Source organism: Muscardinus avellanarius (assembly GCF_963383645.1).
Source record: "Muscardinus avellanarius genome assembly, chromosome: 19".
NCBI lineage: Eukaryota > Metazoa > Chordata > Mammalia > Rodentia > Gliridae > Muscardinus > Muscardinus avellanarius.
Window position 1 is genome coordinate 15,549,014 of NC_137805.1, and position 27,992 is coordinate 15,577,005.

Below are 27,992 nucleotides of genomic sequence, written 5' to 3' on the forward strand. Positions count from 1 at the left end.
TATTGGTGCTGGGGGATCTAAGGAACTGAACTCATACAGTTCCACAACGGCAAAGACTAAACCACAGCCCAGCCTTTTCTGATTCCCACAGTCCGCGGCCTGCTCTGGCTGAGCTCATGAGAAGTGGCCACGTATGTACAGCACAGTGTCTGAGGGGGAGGCCTCCTCCCCACCAGTGAAGGCCGCCATTCTCTTCCACTATGCAGTGTGAGGGCCATGGAAACCCACGACTGACTGTTGTTCAAAGCAGCACACAGCCAGGCAGGAGAACCGACAGCTGCCGAGAGAGGAATGCGGGACTATGGGTGGAGGAGCAGTGAGGGGAGCACCGGGCTCCGTGCTCCCTGGAGAAGCTCTCACCGTTAGAGCCTCTTTTCCTGGAGGAACCAGCTGGAGCTCCGATCGGTGGAGAGAACACTGCGGGAAATGCTAACACTGAACGCAGAAAACCTGCACCAAAACCTGCACATGGTTCAAGAGGCAAAGGCAGAGGTGCCACCTGAGCCGGGCAGTCAGGAGCCCAGGAGTCCTCCCTTTCCCCAGCAGGCAGTCCTCCTGTGCAGCCAGGATCACAGGACACAGAGCAAGAACAAAAGGTGTTCAGAGAAGTCACTGGGAATCTTCCAGGGCCAACATGGCGGCACCTCCTCCTCCTTAAGGCACCAGGGAGGGACCTGCCACAGAAGACAAGGACAGGCTGCGAGCGGCTTCCTAGGCGCAGAGCTGGGATGTGGTCTATGAGCTGAGCCTGCCAGCGGCAGCAGTGGAGTTCACGTGTAATCCCAGCATCTCAGGAGGCTGAGGAAGAAGGATTGCAACCTTGAGGCCAGCCAGGAAACTTAGCGAGACCCTGTTTCAAAATTTAAAAAGATAAAAAAAAAAATAAACATCTGGGGTGAAACTTAGTTGCAGAGCATTCCTAAATTCATCCCCAGAACCACAAGAAAAAAAGAAGAAAGGGAGGAAGGCAAGCAAGGAGGGAGGTATGGAGCCTCCTCTGACACGCTGTCAACACTGAGCATGAAGCCTTCCTCTGCTACTGAAGATGAAAGGAAAGACGTGCTGAGCTCGTACTACACAGAGACTGTTCCAGACACCGCGTCACGCCTCATCTGTCTTTACAACAGCCCCATCAAGAAGCCGTGTTACCACTTCACAGACGACAACACTGAGGCACAGTGAGATCAGTCCCTCGCCCCTGGTGACAAATTATAAAGCGACAAGCTGCAGAGATCTGGCTGTGGAGACGAGGCTCTTCAAGGCTGTTGGAGTCTGTGAGATGAGTCAGGCTGGTCACGAGGCTCTTCAGTGTGGATTCTGCGTGACAAGTCTGGGGAGGGCCACCTGCTTCTGGGCACCTGCCGTTTCTCATTGTAAAACATAAAAATGGAACATAAAATCCTGTGTGTTTGGTGGCCAACGCCAGCCCCCTGGACCTTGCAAGACTTGCCAAAGGAGCCCCAGCTCGACCGCCTCCTCCAAGGCCAAACCCAGGGATGGTCAGACAGATTGATACCTAGATCGTGCCACCGTGGCCACCCCATGCCCAGTCAAAACCACGCTTGTCCAGTTAAGCCACGTGCCCTGCGCCCTGCCTTAGAAAGGCAGGATTGAAACCAAGGGGTCTTTCTATTCCGGGTTCTTTTCCAGTGGATATCGACGAACTCTGAGGACTAGGAAGAGTACAGAAATATGAAAGCTTCTTTGAGGTTAGGGAAAGATAAGGCAACAGAACAGATAAGAGCAAAGACAGAGTACAAAGGGGGGTCCTGAAAATAGTGATCCCGACACCCTTGGGAAGCAGGGTGTGTGTGTGTTACTGGAGAGGGAACCCGCGGCATTCTACCTCGTGCTAAATCCCCAGCCCTAGTTTTCATTCTTCTTTTGAAACAGGGTACAAGTGGGCTTTTTAACATACCTGAGGGTTTCTATCAGCTTTTTTTTTTTTTTTTTTTTTTTTTTTTTTGGTGGTACTGTGGGAGGAACCCAGGGCCTTTTCTACCTCCGGGCTATACTCCCAGACCTATTTTATACTTTATGTAGAAACAGGGTCTAAGTTGCTGGGAGCCTCACTCAGTAGCTGAGGCTGCCTTCAACCTGTGCCATCCTCCTGTCTCAGCCTCCCAAGCGCGGGGAGTACAAGCGTGCACCGCCACGCCGGCTTCTATCTGCTTTTTTATGATTAGTCAGAATTGGGTTGGGGGACCGCGGCTTGTGCAGTGTCAGCCCTTCACCTGAACAACCTGGGGGCGCTGGGGCCTGGTTCCGTGGCCTCGCACTCTCACCCTCTGCTCACCTCGCCAAGCTCACTGGGGATGCAGATGGCCACTTTAAAGCTTTCTGTTCCTGGCCCTCGGCCCTGCCTCCGATCAGGCCTGACCACCACCAGCTCGGAAGCCAACGAACCACCGGACCTGGCGCCAGGGACAGTCCCGTCGCCTGCGATCTCAGACCCCTACCACCCCACGCCCCAAGCCCCCGACCCTGCAGCCCTACGGCATGAGCGACCCCGTCGCCATGTCGGATTTCACCCCAGGCCGAGTCTCTCCGCCACGAGAACCCTAGGACAGAGGCCCGGGCCGCGCACTCACCTCCCACCGCTCGCAGCTCACTGCAAGTTACTTCTCCAGAGGCAGCGCTGCCACGGGCTCCGCCACCCACGGGCCGGCTCGTCCGCACCGTGCTGCGGGCTCTCCTCCACGCAGAAAAGGGCAGGGCGAGCGAGGGGCTCCGGGCCTCACTCACCACCGCCGGGAGGAACAAGGGGTGGAGCAGGCCCCTTAGCGCGGGCTCTCCCCAAATAGTTTGCCTGGACTACAACTCCCAGGATCCTCTGCGTGTTGGGCGTCTCCTCCCAGGATGCTCCGTGGCTGCCAATGGCTCGCTGGGTGTGTCTTTGGGTGACGCAATCGGGCCAACTGGAGATGGCGGCCTCTTTAACTTAAAATCACACTCTTTAGTCATGAAGAGACTCTTACATGATGCTCTGCCTTGCTGAGTACCTGCTCTGCGCTTCGCATAGACTACAAGTCCCAGTGAACCCGGCAGGGACTTCCGCATCCGGGCTCTCCCCCTTGGCAAGCGGAAGTGCCCACCATGCGGCGCTTTGGGGCTTTTAGTGGAGCGGAAGTTCACAGCGGTCTTTTTACCTGGACTTGGGCAGGTCCTAGGGCCTTGTACTCCCCATTGAGCGCTATACAGCTGGAAATCTGTGCCCATATTCCGGGGTCTCGGGCAGGTGTATCCCTATCCAGCTTGTTTACAATTGAGGAGGTGGCCCCGGGGACTGAACCCGTGGTTGCCTGAGGCTTGTCTGGAACTTCAAACCTTCAGTCTCAACTCCAAGTCCTGAGATTACAGGTGTGCACCATCACCGTGCTTGTCCTTATATAGTTTTCCCCTTTTTTGCAGTACTGGAGATTGAACCCAAGGGCATTCTACCTATGAGCTACTATCTTTTATTTTTGTTAATACTTTCTTTTTAAACAGGCCTCACTAAGTAGCTGAGGCTGGCTGCTAACCTGTGATTACTCCTGTCTCAACCTCACAAGGACTTGAATTTCAGGCCTGTGCCACATGCTCAGCTAACAGAATAAAAGAGACAAAATGTAAGCAATTACAAGAGAATATAATTTCATTTTTAAAATATGAGACAGAATACACTGACAAAAGAATAGAATTGAAATAAGAATTTGATAGCCGGACTTGGTTGCCTACGCTTGTAATCCCAGCATTCAGGAGGCTGAGACTGGAGGATGGCGGTTAGCGGACAGCCTCAGCCAGTTAGCGAGGCCCCTTGCACCTTAGTGAGACCCTGTTTCCAAATAAAGTATAAAATATGTCAGGGAGTATAGCCCAGAAGTACAAAAGCCCCTGGGTTCCACCCCAGTACCGCAAAAATAAAATAAAAAGGCAATAAATAGGGCAGAGGGGATAGCTCGGAGGCAGAATGCCACTGGGTTCCATCTCCAATAATACCAAAAAAATTGATAATCAAATTATTGTTTAAATATCTATATTATAATTGATTGATAATTTCACTGAAGGCATGGGGAATAGAGGTTATGGCCCAAATAACGTTAAATATTTAGCTTAGGAAATTTAGAATACCTTTTAAATTTAAAATTTAGAAACTAGATTTTAGAAATTTCACTTTAGAGCCGGACGTGTTGGCACACACTTGTAATCCTAGTACTTGGGAAGCCGAGACAGGCGGATCTGGGTTCACAGGCAGCCTCAGCTACTTAGTGAGGCCCTTGGGAGGTACAATGCCCTGGGTTTAATCCCTAGCACCACAAGTGCGCACGTGCGCGCGCACACACACACACACACACACACACACACACACAAACGAGGCTCATAGTTCAGAGGCCAGCAAGACCCTGTTACAAAATAAAAAATCAAAAGGCCTGGGGAGTGATTTGGGGTGTAGAATGCCCCTGAGTTTAATCTCTACTACAAAAAAATTAACTTTAGTATTGACCTTTATTAAACTTATATATAAAATTAATATTAGAAATTTAGCCGGGCGTGGTGGCGCATGCTTTAATCCCAGCATTCGGGAGGCTGAAACTGGAGAATTGCGGTTCGTGGACGGCCTCAGCTACTTAGGCCCTATGCAACTTAGTGAGACCCTTTTTCAAAATAAAGAATAAAAAATAGGGCAGGGGGTATAGCTCAGAGGTCAAATGCCCCTGTGTTCCATCCCCACACCTGTTCGCTGGTTAGCTAGATCTCAGTGAGAAAAAAGAACACAAGTTTCAGGCATGGTTTCTGTGTGTGTTGCTGTGCGTTGGAAGGTTATCGTAGTGAGAATCGTGTAGACTGTCGAAATTGTCCCTATTTATACACCCAAAAGTGCCTGTGATGCCTTTGCTGTCCCCTGTCTGTTGAGCTGTACTGTTGGGCTGGGAAGTTGGTCATATACAGTACCTCTTGGAGCCGGGCGTGGTGGTGCACGCTTGTAATCCCAGCATCTGGGAGGCTGAGACCTGAGGATTGTGGTTCGCAGACAGCCTGAGCTACTTAGTGAGGTCCTCTGCAACTCAGTGAGACACTGTTTCAAAATAACAAGAATAAAAAATTGGGCAGGGTGTGTAGCTTGGAGGTCAAATCCTCTGTGTTCCATCCCCAGACCCACTAAATAAATAAATAAATAAATAAATAAATAAATAAATAAAGTACCTCTTGGTCAGTAACATTTGCTATTAAGGATTTTGAAAAATGTGGTCAAGTCTCACCATCAAATGAGTTCCATCTGACTTGGGCTTTTCTCTTTCTGGCAGGACCAAACCCACCCCTGCACTCCATTACTCTCTGCCCTCCTGATTTCTCCAACCAGAAATCTCTGGAGCAAAACGTGCTGTGTGGCCACTGCCCCTGGATCTTCACATGCTTATGTGCAGAAAGACTTGTTTCACCTGGGGACCCACACGCGGAGGACCAGAAGGAGCAGCGAGCCTCGGACGATAGATCCTGGAGCGACAGAGCAGAAGATCAAGACAGAGAAGGCTCCAAGTCTCGGTTTGGTAGGCCCAAGAAAAGTACTTTTGGAGAATTTCCCAGGCCACCCCAGAGGCCACCTGGTAGCTCCCAGTATGATATCAGAGCACTGGGGATGGAGGAGAGCCCGGCTCAGAAGAGGACCCATGAAGACTCCGACAAAGTGCTGAAGAGGGCAGAAGGCTTAGGTCTTAGAACAGTTGCCTGTGGCCAGTGCAGACTGCGTTCCAGCAAGATGACCAGCTTGCTCTGTCACCAGAGGACACACTCGGTGGAGAAGCCATACGTGTGCGGTGTGTGTGGGAAGGGCTTCAGTCTGAAGATGTGCCTGAACAGGCACCAGAAGCTGCACTCGTGGAAGAAGCCCTTTGTGTGTGGCAAGTGCGGGCGACGCTTTACACAGAAGGCCTCCCTCATCATCCACCAGAGGACGCACTCAGGCGAGAAGCCGTATGTGTGCCAAGAATGCGGGCGAGGCTTCGGGCTGAAGTTTATCCTCACGATTCACCAGAGGACACACTTGGGTGAGAAGGTGTACGTGTGTGAGTGCGGCAAAGGCTTTACTCAGAAGTCGACCTTCGTTAGACACCAGATTACCCACTCAGGCGATAAGCCCTACATATGCCTTGAATGCGGGCGAGGCTTTAACCGTAAGTCCAACCTCATCATCCACCAGAACACACTCCGGCGAGAAGCCGTGTGTGTGCAGTGAGTGTGGCAAAGGCTTCAACCAATAGTCCCACCTCATCATCCACAAGAGGACACACTCAGGCGAGAAGCTGTACGTGTGCCAGGACTGCGGCAAAGGATTCAGCCAGAAGTCCAAACTCATCTACCACCAGAGGGTACACTCAGGTAAGAAGCTATACCTGTGCCACGAGTGTGGGCAAGGCTGTAAACGTAAGTCCCACCTCATCATCGACCAGAGGACACACTTGGGCCAGAACCCCTACGTGTGCAGTGAGTGTGGAACGGCTTAAGCCTGAAGTCCATACTCACCAGACACCAGAGGACACACTCAGATGAGAAGCCGTATGTATGCAGAGAGTGTGGAAAAAGTTTCAGCCGGAAGTTGCAGCTCATCATCCACCAGAGGACACTCTCAGGCGAGAAGCCATAATTCTGCAGTGAGTGTGACAGAGGCTTTAGCCGGAAGTTCCGCCTCATCATCCACCAGAGGACACACTCGGGCAAGAAGACATATGTGTGCAGCGAGTGTGGCCAAGGCTTCAGCGAGGAGACCAGACTCACCATCCACCAGAGGACACACTAAGGGAGAATCCGTACATGTGCAGCAAGTGTGACAAAGGATTCAGCCAGAAGTCCTACCTCACCATCCACCAGAGGAAACACTCAGGCAAGAAGGTGTACGTGTGCAGTGAGTGTGGCATAAAATTCAGTTAGAAGATCTACCTCATCATCCACCAGAGGACACACTCGGGTTAGAAGCACTATGTGTGCCACGATGTGAGCGAAGTTTTAACCAGAAGTTCCACTTTCTGCCACCTCTGATTCCTCTTCCACCTCTGATTCCTCTTCCTAGGCATTTGTGTGCGTGAAAGATTCACGCGCAAAAAATTGGCTGGCTTAAGCAAGATCGGGATCGGAGCCTGCCTTGAGACAAGGCCGGTGCTGGGGCCTCCAAGGCCGGGATTGGAGCCAGCTGAGGGGTTAGGCCAGTGTCGGGGCAAACCAGACCAGAATCGGGTCCTCCCATGAGGCAAGGCCGCTGCTTGAGCCAGCGAGGTCTGGATCAGTCCACCGGGTAGCCAGGCCACAACTGGATCCGTCAAGGGTGGGATCGGTATTTGTAACGTGGCATGCACAAAGAAATATTGCAGAAAATTAAAACCAGATGTTTCCCCTAATCAGCAATAACTAGGAGGATAGGGGCAAGAGGAAGTGGTCGAGCTATAGAAAGGGCCCTATAGTGAAGCAATTAAGGTGACCAATCAGAGGGTATGGAATAGGGGAGGATGGAGCCTCTTTAAAAAGCAGGAGGAACATAAACATATGTATCAAAGTTAATCACCAAACAAGCATGGGATCGAGGGAGGGGGAGGGAATGGGATGGGGACTGGATGAGGGCTAATTGGATGATGTGTGCTTGTATATCCTCTCAAGTCTTGTATTCCAATGTGATGTATGATTACAATGCACCAATAAAAATAATTTTTAAAAAATTTGGCTGGCTTGAAGAAAGCAGAGCCCCGAGGAAAAGTGTTGTCTCTGGCCAAAGTACTCCCCCACTCCTTGATATTCTTTCATAACTATTATTCTTTAGGTAATGAGTCTTTTAACTTTCCACACGAATTGCTCCGGTGATATAAGATCAGGACTGTGAGAGAAACTGAGTCTGTGGAAAATAAATTTTCTAATAATTTGTCTAAGCCTCTAAACACCCTCGGCTTTGCTCAAAGACGTAATTCTAGTCAGAATTCAGATCCTGTGGAAGCATTCCTGCTACAGCAATTACAAATGCAGAATTCCTCCCTATCTGTGACCTTCATTCTAATCATTACAATAGAGTAGAGAGCTAGGAGGAATCTTGACCTTTGCACCTGGTAATAGCACTGCCTGGAGACAGGGCGACACCACCTGGTTAAAATAGTTATGACAGAACAAAAGACAGATATAATAAAAACTTCATGCTGTTTTTTGGGCCCTGTCTACTAAAATATATTTTAAGTGTTTAATAGGGTGAAGCGTTCAGACAGCAGATGGTATTGCAGACAAAATCCAACAGACATTCATCGAACTCCTCTAAATCGTCATAAATGTACACGATTTCCCTACGCCAACTACATGTATGAAAGCTGGAATCTCCAACTTCATCCCTATGCAGCTCAAAGGAGGTTGCTAGATAGAGAAGGACTTTGGACTAAGCCCTAGGAATAAAAGGTTCCGAAAGGGTTAAAGAAAACTCTTAAAAACTGAATTTTTAGCCGGGCATGGTGGCGCATGCTTGTAATCCCAGCTTTCGGGAGGCTGAGACCTGGAGGATTGCGGTTCGAGGACAGCCTCAGCTACTTAGTGAGGCCCTCTGCAACTCAGTGAGACCCGGTTTCAAAATAAAGAATAAAAAATAGGGCAAGAGATGTAGCTTAGAGGTCGAATGCCCCTGAGTTCCATCCCCAGACCTGCAAAAAAAACAAACAAACCAAAAAAAAAAAAAAAAAAAACTGAATTCTTCAAGTGATTTTGGGTGTGACTTTTGTTCTTCTGGAATTTGCCCACTAAAAGCCTCTGCAGCTGCAAGGCCAAGGCAAGGCCAAAGGGGCTGACTGAAAGCACAAGACCCACCTGCAGGGTCATGGGACTGATTTCAATCACAAAGACCTGGGATGTCACAGGCCTTCTTTTGTCTTGTTCAGGGTTGGTGATTTACATGTATATCTCACTATTGTTTTTTGGGTGTTTGCACTTTACTACTAGGGATTCACGGGGAAATAGGGAAGCACAAAAAATCTTGTGCCTAGAATAAAGTGTCAATTGCACAAGAGGCATTTGTCCATGTCAATCGTTTCAGATTTTTTTTTTTTCCGGGGAGGAATCTCCACTTTTAGCGTCGTGAACAGGAACTTAAAGGAGTTTATTTCATTAAAAAAAAAAAAAGGGAAAAATCGCTGCAGAGAAGTGGCTGCAGAACTATAACCGAAACCTTTGCCCACCTTTCTGAGAAACTCTGTCCCGAACGGACTCAGTGCCCATATTCAGTGCCCAGCTGAGCCAGTCTGCCGCAACTTCCCACCCATGTGAAGACGCACTTGTCGAGAAGCCATATGTGCCTCGAGTGTGGCAGGTGAGTCTTTAGGCGGAAGTCCCACTTCATCGTCCACGAGAAAAAGCACTGCAGAGAGAAGCCGGACGTGTGCCACGAGTGCAGCAAAGGCTTCAGCCAGGAGTCCATCTCTGTTGGACACTAGTGGACACACTTGAAGGAATAGCCGTAGTGGAGGTCACTGTTTAGCATTTACTTTTCTTTGGGGATCATCTCAGCGAGAGCGAGACTGACCTCTAGTGGAGGTTAATGTATTGAATTATACTTTTCTTTTGGGATCATCTCAGCGAGTTTAGACTCCACTGTAGTGGAGGTTAATGTATTGCATTTTACTTTTCTTTGGGGATCATCTCAGCGAGAGCGAGACTGCCCTCTAGTGGAGCTTACTGTTTTTCATTTTACTTTTCTTTGGGGATCATTTCAGGGACAACACTGCCCTCTAGTGGAGGTTAATGTATTGCATTATACTTTTCTTTGGGGATCTTCTCAGTGAGAATGAGACGGCCCTCTAGTGGAGGTTAATGTTTTGCATTATACTTTTCTTTGGGGATCATTTCAGCGACGAGACTGCCCTCTAGTGGACGTCTATGTATTGCATTTTACTTTTCTTTGGGGATCATTTCAGCGACGAGACTATCCTCTACTGGAGGTTAATGTATTGCCTTATACTTTTCTTTGGAGATACTTTCAGTGAGAACGAGACTGCCCTCTACTGGAGGTCAATGTATTGAATTACACTTTGGGGATCATCTCAGCAAGAACAATACTGCCCTCTAGTGGAAGGTAATGTTTTGCATTATACTTTTCTTTGGGGATCTTCTCAGCGAGAACGAGACTGCCCTCTATTGGAGGTCAATGTATTGCATTTTACTTTCTTTGGGGATCATCTCAGCGCCTGCGAGACTGCCCTCTAGTGGATGTTACTGTATTGCATTATACTTTTCTTTAGGAATCATCACAGCCAGAATGAGACTGCCCAGGAGTGGAGCTTAATGTACTGCATTATACTTTTCTTTGGGGATTATTTTTTGATTGATCAAAATTTATTGCAGCCGGGCGTGGTGGTGCACGTTTGTAATCCCTGCGCTTGGGAGACCGAGACAGGAGGATCACGCAGGTTCGAAGCCAGCCTAGCTGGCTTAAGAGACCCTGTTTCAAAAAAAAAAAAGTATAAAATAGGTCTGGGAATTTAGCCCGGAGGTAGAAGGGTTTCCAGGAACCCCAGTACCCCCCAAAAAAAAACCCTTTGCAACAATGCACCAATAAAAAAATTAAAAACAAGCTGAGTGTGGTGGCGCACACTTGTAATCCCCGCACTTGGGAGGCTGAGACAGGAGGATCATGCAGGTTCGAAGCCAGCACGGTGGCTTAAGAGACCCTGTTTCCAAATTTAAAAAAAAATATATAAAATAGGTCTGGGAGGTGGAAGGGCTTCCAGGAACCCCAGTACCACCAAAAAAAAAAAAAGTCTGGGACTATAGTCCTGAGGTATAGTCCTGTGTTCCTCCCCCAGTACCACACACAAGCACACACAATCAAAATTGCCATCCTCCTGTCCCAGCCTCCTAAGTGCTAGGAATATGAGTGTGTGCCACCACACCTGTCTTGAATTTTTCATTTTGAAGCAGAGTCTCACTAAGTTACGGAGCCCTTGCTAAGTTGCTGAGGCTGGCCTTGAACCTGTGATTCTCCTGTCTCAGCCTCCCGGAACTAGGGTTTTCTTGAATCATGGCTGGATTTGGTGCAAAAGCCCAATAATGGCAGCTTAAACAAGGAGACTGTTTCTTCTAAAGAAACAGCGCTGTGAGATCAGAACGTAGCGTTTTCCACAGTACCGATACTCATACCACCTTCTACCTTGCTGATTTGTTCAACACGCCCTTGCTTCTTCTTCCTCCTCCTCCTCCTCCTCCTCCTCTTCTTCTTCCTCTTCCTCTTCTTTTGTGGTACTGGGGATGGAATCTAGGGGCATTCGACCTCCAAGTGACATCCCCAGCCCTATTTTTTATTCTTTATTTCTTTTTGGTGGTACTGGGGCTGGAACCCAGAGGCTTTCTACCTCCAGGCTATACTCACAGACCTATTTTATATTTTATTTGGAAACAGGGTCTCACTAAGTTGCTGAGAGCCTCACTAAGTAGCTGAGGCTGGCTTCAAACCCGTGCGATCCTCCTGTCTCAGCCTCCCAAGCGATGGGATTACAAGCATGCACCACCATGCTCAGTTTGCACAACCCTTTTTGTTTTGTTTTGTTTTTTTGGTGGTCCTGGGGTTCCTGGAAGCCCTTCGACCTTGGGACTACACTCCCAGACCTATTTTATATTTTATATTTTATTTGGAAACAGGATCTCTTACGCCAGCTTGGCTGGCTTCAAACCTGCGCGATCCTCCTGTCTTCGCCTCCCAAGCGCGGGGATGACAAGCATGCGCCACCACTCCCGGCTTGCAGGACCCTTTCTGAGGATCACCTTGGAGAGTGGCCTGCTAGGATTGCTGCCCCTACCCCGGTCATCACATACACATTTCTGCTTATAGGATGAAAGAAGAGAAGGGCAAGATACCCAACTTAAGGACACACAATTTTTTGCTTTTATCCTGCAAGCAAGAAAACACTTAGTCGCGTCTAACTGGGAAAGCGAGTATTCTGAACAGTTATGTATCTATGTAAAAACGAAGAGGAAAAGACAGCAACCGGGCATGGTGGGATGCGTTCGCAGTCCCGGTACGGATTGGATTCGGTGCGAGAGCCCAGTACTGGTAGCTTCAACCAGGAGAATGTTTCTCCTAAAAGATCAGAGCTGCGAGATCCGAGCGTGGACTGGGAGGCTGAGCCAGGAGGGGCGCGGGTTCGAGGCCAGCCTCCGCCTGCACTCTTTCTGATGGACACCTGGCTAAGGGCAGTACAGTGAACCATCAAAAGGCAAGAACCCGGCACACGCTGCGGCCCCGCAGGAGCAGGGTTTCCGCAGCTGCCCGCCCTGGGGCCTCTCTTCTTCGCCCCCCTTCCACGGGGGCGAACCTTCCCGAATAGTCATAAGAGAGCTCTTCTCCCGGGCCGATGGCCGTGGCTGCGAAGAGGGCCAGTTTAGGTACCATCGAGTCGACTCGGACGGGGACCATGACCATGTTGGGCTGGCAGGAGTGGTTCAGGAACCGGCCGGCGTTCCCGATGGACGTGGGGTCCACGAAGGTCTCCAGGACCGGCCCGCCATATATGTGCTCCCTGACGGCGATGATGTAGTTGGGGTCCTGCCTCTTCTGCGAGTGAGTTCTCCTCCGCGCTTCCGAGGCGCCCAGGACCTCGCCGGCGTATTCACAGACGAATCTCCCTTTGGGTATCAACTCCAGGGTCCGCAGCCCCCAGCCCTTTCTGTCTGTCTTGAACACCTGCAGGCGGAACTGCAGCCCCCTCTGGACCACTCTGTTTGTGCAATGGTCCGCACACTGGCACAGGGCGTTGCATTCAAAGACGGGCCTGGAGTACTTGGCTCCCGGGCCTAGCACCCTGAGGCACAAGTGCTCGTCATAGTTCTCGTCCTGGCGGAGGCAGGGGCAAGAGCCGGGGAGGCAGGGGGCGGCGCCGCACCTGCAGCCGGGAAAGGTTATCTGAGTGGGGTCCATGGCGGCTCCAGGTCCCATGACGTGATCCGGGGTGTACTGTCAACATAGAAACGGTGCAAGTCAGCGTGAGACACGCCAGCAAAAGTACAAATAGAGGTGGGTGTGGCGGCGCACGCTTGTCATCCCAGCATTCGGAAGGCCGAGACAGGAGGATCACGGTTCTCAGACAGCCTCAGCTACTTAGCGAGGCCCTTTGCAACTCAGTGAGACCCTGTTTCAAAATAAAGAATAAAAAAAAGTAGGGTTGGGAGTGTCGTTCGGAGGTAGAATGCCCCTTGGTTCCAATCTCGGTACTGCAAAAAAAAAAAGTATATATATATATATATATATATATATATATATATATATATATGTATATATAATAGACAAATATTTTCATTATTATTAGTTTTATTATTGGTGGTACTGGGGTTCCTGGAAACCCTTCTACCTCCGGGCTGCACTCTCAGACATATTTTATATATATATTTTTGGAAACAGGGTCTCTTAAGGCAGCACAGCTGGCTTTGAACCAGCTTGATCCTCCTGTCTTCGCCTCCCAAGAGCAAGGATTACAGGTGTGCGCCACCACGCCCGGCAACAAGTATTATTTTCATGTGCATTTTGGAAAGTCTAACTAGTGCAGCAAAACACATGGCTTTATGGACAGTAATGATTATGATGATTCTAAAGAGAATAGTTATATAAATTAATTTATTATTATTATTACTATTTTGGTGGTACTGGGGTTCCTGGAAGCCCTTCTACCTCCGGGCTACACTCCCAGACCTATTTTTATATTTTTATTTGGAAACAGGGTCTCTTTAGCCAGCAAGGCCGAACCAGCGCGATCCTCCTGTCTCCGCCACCCAAGTGCGGGGATTACCAGCGTGTGCCACCACGCCTGGCGTTTATTCTTAAATGAGTTAATTTCATCCTTAAAATAAAGTGAGTTCTTTTATTTCATTTGCGGGTCTGGGGATGGAACCGAGGGGCATTCTACCTCCGAGCTACACCCCTAGCCATATTTTTTATTCTCTATTTGGAAACAAGGTCTCACCATGTTACAGAGGATCTTACTAAGTAGCCCAGGCTGTCTGCTGCGATCCTCCTGGATCTCAGCCTCCTAAGTGCTGGAATTACAAGCATGTGCCACCACGCCCAGCCATTTTTAGTTTTTTGGGCTGGGAGATGGGGGTCTGGCTGTGTTGCTGAGACTGGCCTCAATCTCATGAAACTCCTGCCTACTTCCTGAGTAGCCAGAATTAGAGGCCTAGAACGCGGTGTCCAGTTTAAAGTGAGTTAACTTCAATACATACATCAGGCCAATAGTTCTCCAAACTGCCGCATCAGAGGCCTGAGGGGGCGTGGGCTGACTGCACTTGTTTGGAGGGCACAGTCATCTGCACTGGGTAGAGGGCCCGTGTAGAGGGCTGCTCAAAAAGTGGTTACGAGCTAAGCACTGTGGCACACACCTGCAATCCCGGTTCTAGAGGCTCTGTGTCAAAATAAGGGATGAAAAATAGGGCTGGGGGTGTAGCTCGGAGGTCAAATGCCCCTGGGTTCCATCCCCACACCTGAAAAAAAAAAAAGAAAAAAAAGAAATTTAAGAAGTCTTTTCTCAAAAAAAAAAAGTTGTTTCTCATTGAGGTATATTTTGACAATTCTCAAACCCAAATACATGAACACCTGCACTGGACAATTAAGTAAGTGGACAGCAGGAGGTAGGAGTCAGATTTCTCACCATTGAAGCACATCATAGAATTAACTTTTTTTTCTTTTTTGATAGTACTGGGGATGGAACCCAGGGGCATTCGACCTCCAAGCTACTCACCAGTCCTATTTTTGTTTTGAAACAGGGTCTCACTGACTTGCAGAGGGCCTCACCAAGTAGCTGAGGCTGACCATGAACTAAGATCCTCCTGTCTCAGCCTCCTGAATGCTGAGATTACTACCGGGAACCACCTTTGTTTTTTTTTGAAATGAGGTCTAAGTTACTGAGGGTCTTACGAGGTTGATGAACCTGTGATCCTCTGGTCTGAGCCCCCTAGGTACTGAGATTACAGGTATGTGTCACCACGCCCAGTTCAGAATACATTTGTGTACAGACAAATTTGATCTTTTTTTTTTATTATGATTTAAGACTGACTCCCGCTTACAAAAGTCAATTCTCTATGTTGTGTTACAGACAGCCCCACAATTCAGAACTCAAAGCAGAAATTCAAGTATCATCCTCACTCCCAGTTCTACAAGTTGACTCGGCTCGGCTGAATGGTCCTCATTGCAGCTCCCATGAGGCTGCAGTCGTCGGCTGGGATCCCGTCCTGTGAAGCCCCGGCAGGACAGAGCATCCACGCGGCTCGCTCGCTGCCCGGCGTCCACGAGGCCGCTCCGTGGCTGGAGTTCTCAAGCTCAGCAACAGGGTTTGAAGAGGAGAGTTTCAGGCCTCTCATGAACTGAGCGCAGGGGCCCCTTAATATCACTTCTGCTATGTGAGGGGAGGGGCCAAGGGTGGGATTGGGACTGAAGCCAGAGGCAGTCTATCTCCCAGCCACACCCCAGGCTTTTTTATTTTGAAATGGGCCTTGCTAGGTCGCTGAGGTTTGCACTCAGTTGCTGAGGCTGGCCTCACATCTGCAATCCTCCTGGCTCAGCCTCCCTCAGGGGTAGGATTGTAGGTGTGCGCCAACACACCTTTGGTTCTACTTTTTGTTGTTGTGGCGGTGGTGGTGGTTTGTTTTGTGGTACTGGGGATTGAGCTCAGGGGCATTCTACTTCAGAGCTGCATGCCAAGGCGCTTTTATTTTTTGGTTTGAAACAGGGTCTTCCTAGTTTGCTGCAAGTCTCACTAAGTGCGTGCTAGGCTCTGCTCTATGCTTGATCAGGCAAGTTGACAAGGCTGTCCCAGATCCACAAGGAAGGAAACAAGACTTTCTCTCATTGTACTCAAATAGGGAAGGAATCGAGGATGTCTGTCTCAGAGAGTACACAGTCCGCCCTCTCAACACTAAATTTCATCGGCATCCTAGTGAAATGTATATTCATGCCTCTTGCTAATATACGCTAGATTTTTTGCAGAACTGGGGATGGAACCTAGGATCTATCGTCCGAGGCTCGCTGCTCCTTCTGGTCCTCCGCGTGTGGGTCCCCAGGTGCAACAAGTCTTTCTGCACATAAGCATCTGAAGATCCAGGGGCAGTGGCCCACAGCATGTTTTTTTCCAGAGATTTCTGGTTGGAGAAATCAGGAGGGCAGAGAGTAATGGAGTGCTGGGGCGGGTTTGGTCCTGCCGGAGAGAGAAATGCCCAAGTCAGATAGAACTCATTTGATGGTGAGACTTGACCACATTCTTCAAATCCTTAATAGCAAATGTTACTGACCAAGAGGTACTTTATTTATTTATTTATTTATTTATTTATTTATTTATTTATGTATTTGGTCTCGGGTTGGAACACTGAGGCATTTGACCTCCAAGCTACACAACCTGCCCAATTTTTTATTCTTGTTATTTTGAAACAGGGTCTCACTGAGTTGCAGACGACCTCACTAAGTAGCTCAGGCTGTCTGCGAACCACAATCCTCAGGTCTCAGCCTCCCAGATGCTGGGATTAAAAGCGTGCACCACCACGCCCAGCTCCAAGAGGTACTGTATATGACCAACTTCCCAGCTTAACGGTACGGCTTAACAGACAGGGGACAGCAAAGGCATCACAGGCACCTTTGGGTGTATAAATAGGGACAACATCTACAGTTTACATGATTCTCACTACGATAACCTTCCAACGCACAGCAACACACACAGAAACAACACCTGAAACTTGTGTTCTTTTTTATCACTGAGAGCTAGCTAACCAGTGAACTGTGCTCGTCTCATCAAGAGATAGGTAGAGGGCACAGTCATCTGCACTGGGTAGAGGGCCCGTGTAGAGGGCTGCTCAAAAAGTGGTTAAGAGCTAAGCACTGTGGCACACACCTGCAATCCTGGTTCTAGAGACTCTGTGTCAAAATAAGGGATGAAAAATAGGGCTGGGGGTGTAGCTCAGAGGTAGAATGCGCCTGAGTTCCATCCCCAATACTGCAAAAAGAAAAAGAATAAAAAACAGGGCTGGGAGTACAGCTTGGAGGTAGAATGTCCCGAGGGTCAATATCCAGTACCACAATAAATGATTACATACATACATACATACATACATACATACATACATACATAACATCTAAGCTGGGTGTGGTGGCTCATGCTTGTAATCCCCGTGCTTGGGAGGTGGAGACAGGAGAATCGCTCTGGTTCGAAGCCAGCCGTGCTGGCTTAAGAGATCCTATTTCCAAATAAAAAATATAAAATAGGTCTGGGAGTGTAGCTCAGAGGTAGAAGGGCTTCCAGGAACCCCAGTACCACAAAATACAATAAATTAAAATAAATAAAATAAAAGAAATAAATATAAAAAATGAAAAAATAAAAAATAACACCTTAAATAAAAATTCATGGTCTAAGTTGGGCATGGTGGTGCATGCTTGGAATTTTAGTATTTGGGCGCAGCGACAGGAGGATTGCGGTTCATGGACAGCCTCTGCGACTTGGTGAGGCCTTCACAACTTAGTGAGACCCTGTTTGACTAAGAGCAGGGCAGGGGTGTTGCTCAGAGGTAGAATGAACCTAGGTTCAATCTTCATGACCACAAAAACTTAAAAATGCAAAGGACAATTAGACAAGAGTCACTGATACCTTAGAACTGCTGCGTTCTTAGGTTTTACATCAAGTAGTACTTGATGAAGAAGAATATGGAAAGTTAAGGATGTATATAATACTTGGAACAGGGGTTAGTCAACTTTTTCTTAATGAAACTAAATAGTTTTAAGGGCTAAAAGACAAAATGAAGGACGTTATATTTATTTTTACATCATATTTTTTTTTTGAAGTCCTAGTGATGAAACTCAGGGACACTGTACCCCAGATCCACACCGCTACCTGTACTTTTTAAGTCTTTTCATTTATTTATTTATTTATTTATTAACAGGGTCTCACTGAGTTGCGAAGGGCCTCGCTAAGTAGCTGGAGCTGTCAGTGAACCGTGATCCTCTCATCTCAGCCCCCCCAAGACTGGGATTACAAGCGTGCTCCACCATGCCTGGCAATTTACATAACCATGTAAAAATGTAAAAACCACTCTAAGCTTACATTTGCTTTGAGCACTCCAATTAAATTTCTCAACTGACTTTTGAGCTTTATGTCTCCCACTGGGCTTTTTTTTTCTTTATATCATTCACTTTCTGCTCTATTCTTCTTGATCTTTTCTAAAAAGATGTTAACAAAAGAGAAAAAAACACACAAACATGTTCAAGAGTTACCCCGGGAAGGCCAGGGCTTCCTGGAGGAGGAAGGCGACAGGAGACCCAGGGAAGCCCTCAGGGGATGAGGATGAGGTCGGGAAGGGAGGCCGAGCCAGGCAATGTGAACGCAGGCCGAGAGCTCCAGAGGCAGCTCCCTGCACTCGGGCTCGGCGCCGCCTCCCTCCGGCCTCTCGGCTGCTCACACCCTGCGTCCTGGAGCTCACTGGCCCAGTTTCCTGCCACTCACCCGCACGGGAGGCTGGCGCGCATCTGCTCTCTTCTCTCCACGCCTCTTTCCCTTGCTCCAGCTGGACGATCAGCTTTGGCTTAGAAAACGGGATTCCTGCACACAGGAAAGGATGAAAAGATGACCTTACGTCGTGGGTCAAGGGCCAGGGAAGAATTCAGAGGCAAGCCAGGTGAGGAGCTTGAAAGGGTGCGGCAAGGACCTGAACGAGTGGGGCCGATCCACTCACGGAGGCGCTGATTCTGTTCCAAGCCAGGTGGATGAACACCGCCGTCACCCATCACGGAAAATAAGTTACTAAGAGAGCCCAGCTCAGAGGAAAAGGCCCAGAAATGCAGAGTATCAGCCAGAGCGCTTGTGCGTGCGCGCACACACACACACACACACACACACTTTCTTTTTTTTTTTTTTTGGTAGTATTCGGGTTCTTGGAAACCCTTTACCTCCAAGCTACACTCCCAGGCCTATTTTTTATATTTTTATTTGGAAATTGGTTCTCCAAAGCCAGAGCGACTGGCTTCGAACCTGCGCGATCGTCCTGTCTCCGCCTCCCAAGCGCGGGGATAACAAGCGTGCGCCACCACCCAGCGCCACATACACACTTTCAACTCTACAAATCTGACCTTCTTTGTGACACAGAAAACTACATGTTTTTCCTTTTGAGTGCAACCCGAAAGCTAATTTAAAAAAAAAGATTTGTAGCCATACGTGCTGGTGCACACTCATAATCCCAGTACCTGGGAGACGGAGACAGGAGAATCGCATGTTTACAGCCAGCCACAGTAACATAGTGAGGCCTTTCAAAACTTAGTTCACAATAAAAAATAAAAATTACACAATAAAGAATAAAAAATAGGGTGAGGGTGTAGGTCAGTGGTAGAATGACCCTGGGTTCAATCTCCAACACCCCCCCCCCAAAAAAAAAGTTGGTTTGTAGTGGCACACATTTGCAATCTCAGCCTTTGGGAGAGAGAGAGACTGGAGGTTCGTGGTTTGAGGACAGCCTCAGCTACTTACGTCCTTTGCAACTCAGGGAGACCTTGTTTAAAAATAAATAATAAAAAATAGAACTGGGGGGAGTAGCTCAGAGGTAGAATGTGCCTGGGTTTCATCTTCAGTACCAAAAAAAAAAAAAACAAATAAAAAAAATTGCATCAAATATATATAACCTTCCCAGTGTTAAGAATGCAAGTCTTAAGCATACCGCACTTAGCCACAGAGACCAGGTTTCTGTAGTTCTCCAGCATCACCTCCCTGTACAGGATCCTCTGATCAGAGCTCAGCAGGCTCCACTCCTCCTGGGAGAAATACACGGCCACATCCCTGAACGCCATGAGAGCCTGCAACACAGACACGGCCCTGCTCACCTGAGGCCTGGCCTTGCTCGGGTGAGGGCCAGGGAGCAGACTGCTCTGGGAGGCAGGGACCTCTAGATCCTGCATTGACTGCACCGCTGCTGCCATGGGTGCTGACACCTTTAAACCCTGTCCCTATCCAGCCAGCTGCACTTGTGAACACACACATTCAACGTCCTGGGTGGCCTGCTTGGGGTATACATGAGAAAATGAAAAATCCCTAAGTTTTGAGAACTTTAGCTCTAGGCAGAAGAGCAAACAATATAAAAAAAATTAAACGCTAGTCAAGTACAATAGACTAAATTTTAAATATTTAAAAGGACAGTGATCGTATTGGTGCTGGGGGAACCTAACGAACTGAACTCATACAGTTCCACAACGGCAAAGACTAAACCACAGCCCAGCCTTTTCTGATTCCCACAGTCCGCGGCCTGCTCTGGCTGAGCTCATGAGAAGTGGCCACGTATGTACAGCACAGTGTCTGAGGGGGAGGCCTCCTCCCCACCAGTGAAGGCCTCCATTCTCTTCCACTATGCAGTGTGAGGGCCATGGAAACCCACGACTGAATGTTGTTCAAAGCAGCACACAGCCAGGCAGGAGAACCGACAGCTGCCGAGAGAGGAATGCAGGACTCTTGGTGGAGGAGCAGTGAGGGGAGCACCAGGCTCCGTGCTCCCTGGAGAACCTCTCACCATTAGAGCCTCTTTTCCTGGAGGAACCAGCTGGGGCTCCGATCCTAGGAGAGAACACTGCGGGAAATGCTAAAATTGAACGCAGAAAACCTGCGCATGGTTCAAGAGGCAAAGGCAGAGGCCCTCAACTGAGCTGGGCAGTCAGGAGCCCAGGAGTCCTCCCTTTCCCCAGCAGTCCTCCTGGGCAGCCAGGATCACAGGACACAGAGCAAGAACAAAAAGTGTTCAGCAATGTCACTGGGAATCCTCCAGGGCCAACACGGCGGCACCTCCTCCTCCTTAAGCACCAGGGGGGATCTGCCACAGAAGACAAGGACAGGCTGCGAGCGGCTTCCTAGGCGCAGAGCTGGGATGTGGTCTATGAGCTGAGCCTGCCAGCGGCAGCAGTGGAGTTCACGTGTAATCCCAGCATCTCAGGAGGATGAGGAAGAAGGATTGCAACCTTGAGGCCAGCCAGGAAACTTAGTGAGACCCTGTTTCAATATTTAAAAAGATAAAAAAAAAATAAACATCTGGGGTGAAACTTAGTTGCAGAGCATTCCTAAATTCATCCCCAGAACCGCAAGAAAAAAAGAAGAAAGGGAGGAAGGCAAGCAAGGAGGGAGGTATGGAGCCTCCTCTGACACGCTGTCAACACTGAGCATGAAGCCTTCCTCTGCTACTGAAGATGAAAGACGTGCTGAGCTCGTACTGCACAGAGACTGTTCCAGACACCGCGTCACGCCTCATCTGTCCTTACAACAGCCCAATCAAGAAGCCGTGTTACCACTTCACAGACCAGAACACTGAGGCACAGTGAGATCAGTCCCTCGCCCCTGGTGACAAATTATAAAGCGACAAGCTGCAGAGATCTGGCTGTGGAGACGAGGCTCTTCAAGGCTGTAGGAGTCTGTGAGATGAGTCAAGCTGGTCACGAGGCTCTTCAGTGTGGATTCTGCGTGACAAGTCAGGGGAGGGCCACCTGCTTCTGGGCACCTGCCATTTCTCATTGTAAAACATGAAAATGGAACATAAAACCCTGTGTGTTTGGTGGCCGACGCCAGCCCCCTGGACCTTGCAAGACTTGCCAAAGAAGCCCCAGCTTGACATCCTCCTCCAAGGCCAAACCCAGGGACGGTCAGACAGATTGATACCCTAGATCGTGCCACCGTGGCCACCCCAAGCCCAGTCAAAACCACGCTTGTCCGCTTAAGCCACGTGCCCTGCGCCCTGCCTTAGAAAGGCAGGATTGAAACCAAGGGGTCTTTCTATTCCGGGTTCTTTTCCAGTGGATATCGACGAACTCTGAGGACTAGGAAGAGTACAGAAATATGAAAGCTTCTTTTAGGTTAGGGAAATATAAGGCAACAGAACAGATAAGAGCAAAGACAGAGTACAAAGGGGGGTCCTGAAAATAGTGATCCCGACACCCTTGGGAAGTAGAGTGTGTGTGTGTTACTGGAGAGGGAACCCGCGGCATTCTACCTTCGTGCTAAATCCCCAGCCCTGGTTTTCATTCTTCATTTTGAAACAGGGTACAAGTGGGCTTTTTAACATACCTGAGGGTGTCTATCAGATTTTTTTTTTTTTTTGGTGGTACTGGGCGTCGAACCCAGGGCCTTTTCTACCTCCGGGCTATACTCCCAGACCTATTTTATACTTTATGTAGAAACAGGGTCTAAGTTGCTGGGAGCCTCACTCAGTAGCTGAGGCTGCCTTCAACCTGTGCCATCCTCCTGTCTCAGCCTCCCAAGCGCGGGGAGTACAAGCGTGCACTGCCACGCCGGCTTCTATCTGCTTTTTTATGATTAGTCAGAATTGGGTTGGGGGACCGCGGCTTGTGCAGTGTCAGCCCTTCACCTGAACCACCTGGGGGCCGCTGGGGCCTGGTTCCGTGGCCTCGCACTCTCACCCTCTGCTCACCTCGCCAAGCTCACTGGGGACGCAGATGGCCACTTTAAAGCTTTCTGTTCCTGGCCCTCGGCCCTGCCTCCGATCAGGCCTGACCACCACCAGCTCGGAAGCCAACGAACCACCGGACACCTGGCGCCAGGGACAGTCCCGTTGCCTGCGATCTCAGACCCCTACCACCCCACGCCCCAAGCCCCCGACCCTGCAGTCCTACGGCATGAGCGACCCCGTCGCCATGTCGGATTCCACCCCAGGCCGAGTCTCTCCGCCACGAGAACCCTAGGACAGAGGCCCGGCCGCGCACTAACCTCCCACCGGCTCGCAGCTCACTGCAAGTTACTTCTCCAGAGGCAGCGCTGCCACGGGCTCCGCCACCCACGCGGCCGGCTCGTCCTCACGGCGCTGCGGGCTCTACTCCACGCAGAAAAGGGCAGGGCTAGCGAGGGGCTCCGGCCTCACTCACCACCGCCGGGAGGAACGAGGGGTGGTCCGCCCCTTAGCGCGGGCTCTCCACAAGAAGTTTGCCTGGACTACAACTCCCAGGATCCTCTGCGCTGTGGGCCTCTCCTCCCAGAATGCTTCGGGGCTGCCATTGGCTGTGCTAGGTTTCTCTGGGTGACGCGATAGGGCCAGCAGGAGATGGTGGCCTCTTTAACTTAAAATCACACTTGTTAGTCATGAAGAGCCTCTCTGAGGACGCTCCACCTTGCTGAGTACCTGCTCGGCGCTTCTCTAGACTACAAGTCCCAGCGAGCCCTGCAGGGACTTCCGCATCCGGGCTCTCCCCCTTGACAAGTGGAAGTGCCCGACCAGGGGGCGCTCTGGCACTTTTAGTGGAGCGGAAGTTCACCAGAGGTCTTTTTACCTGGACTTGGGCAGGTCCTAGGGCCTTGTTCTCCCCATCCAGCGCTATGCAGTTGGAAATCAGTGCCCATATTCCGGGGTCGCGGGCAGGTGGATCCCTATCCAGCTTGTTTACAATTGAGGAGGTGGCCCTGGGGATTGAACCCATGGTTGCCGGAGACTTGCCTGGAACTTCAAACCTTAAGTCTCAACTCCAAGTCCTGAGATTACAGGTGTGCACCATTGCCGCGCCTGTCCTTATATACTTTTCCCCTTTTTTGCAGTACTGGAGATTGAACCCAGGGGCATTCTACCTCTGAGCTACTATCCCTTATTTTTTTTAATCCTTATTTTTAAACAGGCCTCACTAAGTAGCTGAGGCTGGCTGCTAACCTGTGATTACTCCTGTCTCAACCTCCCAAGGACTTGAAATTCAGGCCTGTGCCACATGCTCAGCTAACAGAATAAAATAAACAAAATGTAAGCAATCACAAGAGAATATAATTTCATTTTTAAAATATGAGACAGAATACACTGACAATAGAATAGAATTAAAATAAGAATTTGATAGCCGGACTTGGTTGCCTACGCTTGTAATCCCAGCATTCAGGAGGCTGAGACTGGAGGATGGTGGTTAGCGGACAGCCTCAGCCAGTTAGCGAGGCCCCTTGCACCTTAGTGAGACCCTGTTTCCAAATAAAGTATAAAATATGTCAGGGAGTATAGCCCAGAGGTACAAAGCTCCTGGGTTCCACCTCAGTACCACAAAAATAAAATAAAAAGGCAAAAAATAGGGCAGAGGGAATAGATCAGAGGCAGAATGCTCCTTGGGTTCCATCTCCAGTACTAGCAAAAAAAATTGATAATCAAATTATTGTTAAAATATCTATATTACAATTGATTGATAATTTCACTGAAGGCATGGGGAATAGAGGTTATGGCCCAAATAACATTAAATATTTAGCTTAGGAAATCTAGAATACCTTTTAAATTTAAAATTTAGAAACTAGATTTTAGAAATTTCACTTTAGAGCCGGACGTGTTGGCACACACTTGTAATCCTAGTACTTGGGAAGTTGAGACAGGAGGATCTGGGTTCACAGGCAGCCTCAGCTACTTAGTGAGGCCCTTGGGAGATACAATGCCCCTGGGTTTAATCCCTAGCACAGCTAGTGTGCACGCGCGCACACACACACACACACACACACACACACACACACACACACGAGGCTCATAGTTCAGAGGCCAGCAAGACCCTGTTACAAAATAAAAAATCAAAAGGCCTGGGGAGTGATTTGGGGTGTAGAATGCCCCTGAGTTTAATCTCTACTACAAAAAAATTAACTTTAGTATTGACCTTTATTAAACTTATATTTAAAATTAATATTAGAAATTTAGAATAGATGTTCTAGCCGGGCGTGGTGGCGCACGCTTGTAATCCCAGCATTCAGGAGGCTGAGACTGGAGGATTGCGGTTCGTGGATGGCCTCAGCTACTTAGGCCCTATGCAACTCAGTGAGACCCTTTTTCAAAATAAAGAATAAAAAATAGGGCAGGGGGTGTAGAAAAGAGGTAAAATGCCCCTGTGTTCCATCCCCACACCTGTTCACTGGTTAGCTAGCTCTCAGTGAGAAAAAAGAACACAAGTTTCAGGCGTGGTTTCTGTGTGTGTTGCTGTGCGTTGGAAGGTTATCGTAGTGAGAATCATGTAGACTGTCGATGTTGTCCCTATTTATACACCCAAGAGTGCCTGTGATGCCTGTGCTGTCCCCTGTCTGTTGAGCTGTACTGTTGGGCTGGGAAGTTGGTCATATACAGTAACTCTTGGAGCCGGGAGTGGTGGCGCACGCTTGTAATCCCAGCATCTGGGAGGCTGAGACCTGAGGATTGCAGTTCGCGGACAGCCTGAGCTACTTAGTGAGGTCGTCTGCAACTCAGTGAGACCCTGTTTCAAAATAACAAGAATAAAAAATTGGGCAGGGTGTGTAGCTTGGAGGTCAAATGCCTCTGTGTTCCATCCCTAGACCCACTAAATAAATAAATAAATAAATAAAGTACCTCTTGGTCAGTAACATTTGCTATTAAGGATTTTGAAGAATGTGGTCAAGTCTCACCATCAAATGAGTTCCATCTGACTTGGGCTTCTCTTTCTCTGGCAGGACCAAACCCGCCCCTGCACTCCATTACTCTCTGCCCTCCTGATTTCTCCAACCAGAAATCTCTGGAGCAAAACGTGCTTTGTGGCCACTGTCCCTGCGTCTTCACATGCTTATGTGCAGAAAGACTTGTTGCACCTGGGGACCCACACGCGGAGGACCAGAAGGAGCAGCGAGCCTCGGACGATAGATCCTGGAGCGACAGAGCAGAAGATCAAGACAGAGAAGGCTCCAAGTCTCGTTTTGGTAGGCCCAAGAAAAGTACTTTTGGAGAATTTCCCAGGCCACCCCAGAGGCTACCAGGTAGCTCCCAGCATCACATCAGAGCACTGGGGATGGAGGAGAGCCCGGCTCAGACGAGGACCCCCAAAGACTCCGACAAGGTGCTGAGGAGGGCAGAAGGTCTAGGTCTTGGAGCAGTTGCCTGTGGCCAGCGCAGACTGCGTTCCAGCAAGATGACCGGCCTGCTCAGTCACCAGAGGACACACTCGGTGGAGAAGCCATACGTGTGCGGTGTGTGTGAGAAGGGCTTCAGTCTGAAGACGTGCCTGACCAGGCACCAGAAGCTGCACTCGTGGAAGAAGCCCTTTGTGTGTGGCGAGTGCGGGCGACGCTTCACACGGAAGGCCTCCCTCATCATCCACCAGAGGACGCACTCAGGCGAGAAGCCGTATGTGTGCCAAGAGTGCGGGCGAGGCTTCAGGCTGAAGTTTATTCTCACCATCCACCAGAGGACGCACTTGGGCGGGAAGCCGTTTGTGTGCCGAGACTGCGGCAAAGGCTTTACTCTGAAGTCGACCTTGGTTAGACACCAGATTACCCACTCAGGCGAGAAGCCCTACGTGTGCCATGAATGCGGGCGAGGCTTTAACCGTAAGTCCAACCTCATCATCCACCAGAGGACACACTCAGGCGAGAAGCCATATGTGTGCAGTTAGTGTGGCAAAGGCTTCAGCGAGAAGTGCAAGCTCACCAGACACCAGAGGACACACTCTGGTGAGAAGCTGTACCTGTGCAGTGATTGTGGCAAAGCCTTCAGCCAGAATTACCACCTCATCAACCACCAGAGGACACACTCGGGCGAGAAGCCATATGTGTGCAGTGAGTGTGGCAAAGGCTTCAGCGAGAAGTGCAAGCTCACCAGACACCAGAGGATACACTCGGGCGAGAAGCTGTACCTGTGCAGTGATTGTGGCAAAGCCTTCAGCCTGAAGTCCTACCTCATCATCCACCAGAGGACACATTCGGGTGAGAAGCCCTACGTGTGCGGTGAGTGTGGCAAAGGCTTCAGCCAGAAGTCCCACCTCACCATCCACCAGAGGACACACTCAGGCGAGAAGCCCTACGTGTGCAGCGAGTGTGGCAAAGGCTTCAGAATGAAGTTTACCCTCACCATCCACCAGAGGATGCACTCAGGAGAGAAGCCGTACGTGTGCAGCGAGTGTGGCAAAGGCTTCAGCGAGAAGTCCTACCTCATCATCCACCAGAGGACACACTCAGACGAGCAGCGATATGTGTGCCACGAGTGTGGGCGAGGCTGTATACACAAGTCCCACCTCATCATCCACCAGAGGACACACTCAGGCGAGAAGCCATATGTATGCAGTGAGTGTGGCAAACGCTTCAACCAAAAGTCCCACCTCATCATCCACCAGAGGATACACTCAGGCCAGAAGCCATATGTGTGCAGCGAGTGTGGCAAAGGCTTCAACCAAAAGTCCCACCTCATCATCCACCAGAGGACACACTCAGACGAGAAGCCATATGTGTGCCACGAGTGTGGGCGAATTTGTAAACACAAGTCCCACCTCATCATCCACCAGAGGACACACTCAGGCCAGAAGCCATATGTGTGCAGTGAGTGTGGCAAATGCTTCAGCCAAAAGTCCCACCTCATCATCCACCAGAGGACACACTCAGGCCAGAAGCCATATGTGTGCAGCGAGTGTGGCAAAGGCTTCAGGGAGAAGTCCACACTCACCAGACACCAGAGGACACACTCGGGCGAGAAGCCCTACATGTGCAGTGAGTGTGGCAAAGGCTTCAGCAAGAAGTCCACACTCACCAGACACCAGAGGACACATACGGGTGAGAAGCCATATGTGTGCAGTGAGTGTGGCAAAGGCTTCAGCCAGCATTCCTACCTCTTCTATCACCAGAGGATACACTCAGACGAGAAGGCATATGTGTGCAGTGAGTGTGGCAAAGGCTTCAGCCAGAAGTCCACACTCACCAGACACCAGAGGACACACTCGGGCGAGAAGCCGTATGTGTGCAGCGAGTGTGGAAAAGGCTTCAGCCAGAAGTCCTACCTCATCATCCACCAGAGGACACACTCGGGCGAGAAGCCATACGTGTGCAGTGAGTGTGGCAAAGGCTTCAGCCAGAAGTCCTATCTCATCATCCACCAGAGGACACACTCGGGCAAGAAGCCATATGTGTGCAGTGAGTGTGGCAAAGGATTCAGCCTGAAGTCCACACTCACCAGACACCAGAAGAGGACACACTCGGGCGAGAAGCCATACGTGTGCAGCGAGTGTGGCAAAGGCTTCAGCGAGAAGTCCTACCTCATCATCCACCAGAGGACACACTCGGGCA

The 27,992-nt window shown here is 49.6% G+C and overlaps 1 pseudogene across 1 annotated transcript; it reads right to left on the reverse strand.

Annotated features, from left to right (window-relative positions):
* Positions 1-12,174: 12,174 nt before the first annotated feature.
* LOC308277270 (histone-lysine N-methyltransferase SETMAR-like) lies at positions 12,175-19,921 on the reverse strand (annotated as a pseudogene). Its single transcript has 3 exons — positions 19,663-19,921; positions 18,502-18,554; positions 12,175-12,940 (listed from the first exon to the last, which is right to left on the reverse strand). The product of its transcript is annotated as a histone-lysine N-methyltransferase SETMAR-like (transcript).
* Positions 19,922-27,992: the final 8,071 nt, after the last annotated feature.